This window comes from Gossypium hirsutum, chromosome A08 (genome assembly GCF_007990345.1).
Source record: "Gossypium hirsutum isolate 1008001.06 chromosome A08, Gossypium_hirsutum_v2.1, whole genome shotgun sequence".
Taxonomy (NCBI): domain Eukaryota; kingdom Viridiplantae; phylum Streptophyta; class Magnoliopsida; order Malvales; family Malvaceae; genus Gossypium; species Gossypium hirsutum.
Genome location: NC_053431.1, coordinates 118,714,093 through 118,720,962, shown reverse-complemented (window position 1 = coordinate 118,720,962; position 6,870 = coordinate 118,714,093). Strand labels below are relative to the sequence as shown.

The window sequence follows — 6,870 nt, the reverse complement described above, 5'->3', positions numbered from 1 at the left end:
TTCTTGAATCCAACTTGATATTCTAACTCCCCATGCTCTCCTTAACATTTTTGTCTCTTGGTAGCTATGGAAATTCATTTGATTTTTGGGTGAAAATGGTGAATTTTTGTCTCACGTTAGTGCATGGGAAAATATGGATGAGAATTTCTCATCTTTCTTTCTTTATATACTAATAAAATAATAATAAAATATCTTATTAAAGTATTAATAAAATAATATTTATCTAATTAAATAATTATAAAATATCAAAATATCTCTAGCATCATTATTACTTTCTAAATTTCTCTCTCTTCCAATTGACCATTTTGCCCTTCATTATCTTTTAAAATTCCATCCTTGAGTCATCATTTAACTTGGTAAAATTACAATTTAGTCCTTCATAGTTCTTCATCTATTCAATTTGGTCCTAATTCATCCATTTTCCTTAGTTTCTAGATCATTCCACTCTTAAATTATTTACACTATTGGTCCTTCAACTTTTTCATATTTACACTTTAACCCCTCAAATTATGAATATTTACTATTGTGCAACAAAACTTTTCTCACTTTTACAGTTTAGTCCTTTCTTGAATTAATATATCATAATATACTTCTCAATATTGACATAACTCAAAATTTCCCTTTTTGTCACTTTATTTTCTTATTTTACTATATCAAGGATAATATCCTACTGTAAAAATTTTCAGGGTATTATAGCATCGCCCTCGACTAAGCTCTCTGCTGCGTCGTCGTCGCCGTCGCTCTCCACTCCTAAAAAATAACTTTTTCTTACCCGCTCGTTACTCCCTCTTCTTCTCATCTGTTTCTTAAAGCCCTATGTAACCAATTCCTTGGTCCAGAGTTGAATGATTATATTTCTAATGACAATTTCTGAAGTCCTTTTGGGTCTAGGTTGCCGTGGTCCATAACATGTTTATTGAGATTATTTTTATATTGTGAAATTTGTTGAGCATGTTGCATATATGTTTTCCTTAGAGCTGCGGGATCTTGTGGTGGATCTTCATGGAAAGAAACATATTAAAGTTGCATAGGAAGTTGCGGTTTCTATTTCTATGAAGGAAGTCTGCTGTTGCCTCAATTACATCCATGGAAGTTTAGAAAATGAAGAACGATGCAGTCAACCATCACCATTGGCTTTGCCTGTGACATTCACTGCTATACCAAATTACTAGTAAGCAGTGCTATATATATATATGAATGTTTTTGTTTTGTTGGGTTTTAGGAAATTTTCATTTAATCTCACATTCTAAATGTACAGGAATGTAGATTTAGTGTGTATAGAATGTTATATACATTGGCTTACTCAATCGGCAATCAGCAGCCTGCCTGTTGGAATTTTGTGTTGATTTGTATTTTGGACATTTGAAAAACAAAATCGGTGATATTCGTTATTCATTCCTAACCACGACCAGTGGTTTTGGAAAATTTTCTATTATTAGTGGAGCTCAAAATGAAACGACGAATTACTTTGTGAATAGTTGGTATAGGTATATATAGGTATATTTGATTTGTTCATTTATAGACATGTATGTTCAAGGTTGATATTTTTACTATAGATACTTAAAAATATATCTCCTTCATTTTCATTTTTGTTTAAGTTTATTTTTGTTGCTTGGTGTGATTCCTGGAGTTCTTTCCTTTTCAAACATATTGGAAGTTTTCACTCAATGATTTTCTTCCTTATTTATCATTTGAAGTTGTTATTTATTTTATGCTAGTCTTGGTTATAATTACTTGTAATCTGGAGTAGGTTGTCTATTTTTGTTTTCTTTTAGTAGTTTCTATATTTTCTGTATGATCTGCTTATATTTTTTGGAAAGCTTCTTCAAATTAGTCTGCTCAGGTATACCTGTCTAAATTTTTTTTCCATTTTGTTCATCAATTTTCCCTGCAGACTGTGACTGAGAGTGGCATTACTGATCAGATGTGACTGAGACTGTGACTGAGAATTACAGCTCAAGAGAGGATGAGGAATTATATTTCTTACGCCATCACTTGGTGGAAAAACTAACATCACTTCCTGATTATGGGAATATGAACTTCAATGATCTTCCAAATATATGGAACAATTTTGAAAAATCTAACAGTACCCATGTTGGATACATAACTATAATTGATATTCACACCTAAGTTTGAGTAACATTGAGTAAATGTATTAATCTTCTTGCTAGAACTAACATCATTGCCACTAATTTTTGGTTTTTGCTTGTGCAGCCTAGAAACCACACGCCATGTTTCGATGATCACTATTACTTTGTCTAAGAAAGAGCTTGATTCGTCTTCAATAGGGTTAGCTGACCTCCTCTTATCTGTATTTAAAAGTTAAACATTGTTCAATATAGTCTTGTAAATTGAATCCTGATATTTACTAATGATTATAATGATGTGCTGCTTTGTTGGTTTGTGGATTTGATATTTTGTTGCTTGCAAATAAGGAATGACCACTTTAGTTTATCAAACACATTTTTGTGGTTTTACTATAATATCAAAGTGAAGTGGAGGGGCACTAAAATTTTGAATTCTTTGAACCATTGTAGTCATGAAAAATAACCTGAAAAAAAAGGGGAAATAATAATAATCATTGCTTATCTGCACTTGACATGGTATTCATCATCTGTATTGTGTAAAAAGATGGTGATAAAATCTTCATCTGTCACTAGAGTTATTAAAGAATAGTTTTCCCTTTGGAATTTGTATGGTAGGAAATGTCCTTTTCTTTATCCTCTCAGTTCATATGCTGTATTATGTAAGAAAATATTGATTATGGTTGAACAAAATGCACCCCCTTGTTCTATGATTCATCCTGTTATTATTTTTATCCATCTCTTTGAATTTTATGGTAGACAAGGAAGTGAAGTTACGATAGTCATCAAGTACTTCATGGTTGCTAAGCCTTAATGCAAAAGAAAACTATTATCTGCAGTGATTCTCTGCTTTTTATCATGCCTGCTAATAGTTTCTATCAGTTTCTTGTCTTGAATGATGATTGTTGGTTGAAGATAGCTGAAGATAGCACGGCATAACGTAGTGCTTTGTGATTTATATTTGAAAAAAATGCTTTCTTTTTTATTTCCCGCTTCCTGAACATATAATCTCACTTGGTGACAGCAAATGACCATGATTAAAGCTCAAGCAGGGGTGAAGAACAACATCAGGAAACTGAACAAGAGTATAATCAAGCATGGGTCAAACCATATTGTCCATGTGGTTCTTTTTGCACTGTTTTGCTTCTTTGTTGTCTACATGTGGTCCAAAGTATCTAGGAGATGAAGTTCGCAAGACTGCCGGATACATTGTTGAATGGGGAACGAAAATTTATTCAGCAAAGTTGGTTGTGTATAATTTTGTTTGTTCATGACTTTATCAGCTGTATAATTGACAAAGACATCAATGTTTCTAGGTTTAATGCAAAGGAAGTTTATTTTAAAGTTCTTTCAATCAATTTGCTGCTTCTCAGCACTTCTTTCCCCTGACAACTTTTCTTATATGCAGGGATGTCTTTTCTAGCATTCAGTCAGAGACTATCATGCAAAAGTCATGCAGGGATTTCTCTTCTAGAGACGGTATGATATTGATCGTTTTCCTTAATGATATTTATTTTGCCGAGGCTTTTTATCATTTTTCTGTTATTGTTTTATTTTAAACCATTATTAATACATGGGTGTGTTCTTTTGGTTCTATCACGGGAGGTGAGCAAATGATCTCTGTCTCTGTCTCTTTAAACGGAAGCCGAATCTGAAGTATTTTTATGGCCTTCCCTTTTCTTCAGAATTAGTAATTGAGAGACAGGATAGCTCTTTTTGCAATACAGTTTTTTTTTTTTAAATTCAAGATGGTTTCTTTACAAGTAAAATATGACCTGCTTTCATATGTGTGAATGCTTATATCTATCTTTTGGACTTTACACTTGACTGTCCTATATGTATTCTACCTTGGGTATTCATTGCTTTTTATGTTACAGGTGCATTTTCATGAACTTTTCTAGAAATACAAGGTGCTTAAAGTGTAAAGCAGAGGGTCCAAAGAGGGTTGCTACAGATGATGTTCAAATGAAGAAAGGGGATTGGAACTGCCCAGGGTAAGTTTCTTTTTGGTTTATACTGTTAAGAAGCCTTTTTGTTCTTCAAGAATATCCATCTTCAGTATAATTCTATTAAATAGAATTTGTACTGTAATCCCATATTTTATGATCTGCTAGATGATTTGGCTACATCCATGCTTGTCCTCTTGTTGCAAACTAAGTCTCATTCATATCGTATTAGCATAGATTGTAATAAAACACAATATAAAGTAATGGAAAAAAACAAAGAAATACCATGATGCATAAGAAATATATAAAATATATTAATGAGGATTAGGTAGATAGAAATGCCATCAAGAAGTATGCTGCTTGTGCTGATCATTTGTGATTTGAACGTATTTTTAATGATATGGTGCAGACTGAATGATCTTTGATATGTGAGGTAAATACCACTTCTTAGCACTAGTTAACGTTGTATACATTTGATTAATTAGTTTTTAAAATATATTTGTATAAAGTATTTTAATTTTTTTACTAATTTAAATAATTTTTTTATTTTTATATTTGTAAAAGAAATTAGTTATAAAATAAAAAAATTAAATTTAGTTTGGTTCAGATGATTATAGTTTTCTAACTTACAAACAGTGAATTAAATTGAAATCAATTTATTTGAATAAATTAAAATTAAATTGAAATAACCAATAAAATGGTCAAATTATAGTTTTCTCCCTCTTTATCATGCTAAAATTTAATATTTAATCTTTATACTTTGATTTGACATAATTTAATTTAATTGTTATCTGTTAGTTCAATCAGTTAGTATTGTTGACTCTATCAAAATGTTGATTTGAATGTTATTATTAGAATTTATATATTTTAAAAATATAATTTTTTGCATTTTAACCATAATAGTTAATATTGTTAATTGACTATTGAATTAATTGATTAAATTATATCAAATTAGTTGAATGAGCTCTTTGTCATAATCATTATTGTTAATTTGATGTTTGGATGTTCCATTTTTAGATGTACCATTTTTGTTCATCCGAGAAAAAAGAGTAAAAGGATACTATTTCTTAGGTTGCTTTCATTTTTTTCTTTTCCCTTCTTTTTCCCCTACTTGTTGCATGTGCAGGCACATGAAACCACTAAAACTCCATCTCACTTGAAACTTTTTTTCTATTTTTCAAGGAACATCGACACCTGTGTTTCAGTTCTCGGCACATAGTTATTGGATTCCAGCTTGCAAGTGGCACAATACGTCTCCTCTTCATTTACTTTCTTCATCTTATGATGGGAAAGTAATGTTGTGGGATCTAAGAACAGCGGTATCGTTTTGTATTTTTGCATTCTCATAATTTAACTGTATATTGTTTTTCTGGATATCGTTTTGATGATTTTGTGTGGTAATAGCTCATTTATGTTTTGACTGGTGGCAAAAGGAACAGGAAAAACCAACTACACTAGATTGCGGTCCAAGAACAATTTGCAGGAGGCACATAATGACTAGCTCCTACCTCTACGAATGCTTGTGGGAGGCATTGCAGCAGCGAATAAGGATGATAACATGTAGTTGACACCGTATGTTCTATGAATCCGAATTCAGGTGTGACTTTTAGATATTTTATGTGCAAAAAAGTATTAGAGTGTCTTATGTTTGTATGTTAGTTAAGCAGATTATAGATAGAACCTACAGTAGGATCAACTAATTAGTTGATCAAAAGCTACACCCTATTTTGTAATCGTCTACTTGCATATTTGCATATACTTAATAATAATCTCGTGTCAACTAATTATTCTAATTTTTTATTTAATTGTTTTGTTTCAACATTTTATTTTTATTTGAGTTGAAAGAAGAAAAACACAAATTGCAATTTTGACTTAGTTAATCAATTTAAATAATCAATGTTGATATTTTACATGGGAATTAAGTCCTTATTTCATTTAAGGAACTTCATTATAATATCTTATTTTATTGATATCTTTATATTTAATCTAATTTTTATTATTTAATTTAGTTTGGATTCTAAATTTTTATTGTTATTTTAATATTTAAGATAACTTGAGTTCTAACTTTTGGATTTTAATTGTGTTATTAATTTATTATTTTAAATTCTAAATTTAAATTCATTAATTTTTGTATTTAGTTTTAAAGTTCAAATTTTAATAGAAAATTTAATTTGATAATGAATTTTAATTTTTTTATATTTTTCATGACCTTTATAATATTTTGTAATATATATTTTTTTGAATTTCATGACTTTTAGCGGCATTTTTTAGAAAAGCGCCGGTAAAGGTCGTGATCTTTAGCGGCGTTTGTAGGAAAAGCGTCGCTAAAGGTCTTGATCTTTAGCGGCGTTTGTGGAAAAAGCGCCGCTAAAGGTCATGATCTTTAGCTGCGTTTTTTCAAATAAACGCCGCAAACTTTAGTGGCGCCATCTATAGCGGCATTTTTCGCGGCGCTTGTGAAAGGGCCGCTAAAGACCTTAAAAAACGCCGCTAAAAGTCAATTTTGCTGCAGTGTATCCAACATGTTGATGAAGTAGGCCACCAGTGTCCACCAGGATAGACCCACGAGATGGTCGGGTGCAATTCCATATTCATTCAGTACAGTATAAAAGAAAAGGGTTTAGTGGAATGTGGAAACCTACCTCCAATAGATAGAGAGGGAGAATGAAGCCATTACTACAACCACTCAAACAACACTCCCCTTATACAACTTCAAAACCATAAGCGAAGTTGGGTTGACGAATTCCCTTGGCGGCCAGGTGTTTGATCATCTCTTTCTAGGAGTTACACATCTAAAGAAAGGGGTTTCCACTGAAGTATTGGCTTCTTGATTTCATGGC

At 31.4% G+C, this 6,870-nt stretch overlaps 1 long non-coding RNA gene across 1 annotated transcript; it reads left to right on the top strand.

Annotated features, from left to right (window-relative positions):
* The first annotated feature begins 711 nt into the window (after positions 1–711).
* Positions 712–5,823, top strand: LOC107941292 (uncharacterized). The gene is made up of 7 exons (XR_005899859.1): positions 712–1,171; positions 1,895–2,289; positions 3,109–3,336; positions 3,493–3,563; positions 3,962–4,078; positions 5,213–5,349; positions 5,470–5,823. It is a non-coding gene; the product is annotated as an uncharacterized lncRNA (long non-coding RNA).
* The last annotated feature ends 1,047 nt before the right edge of the window (positions 5,824–6,870 follow it).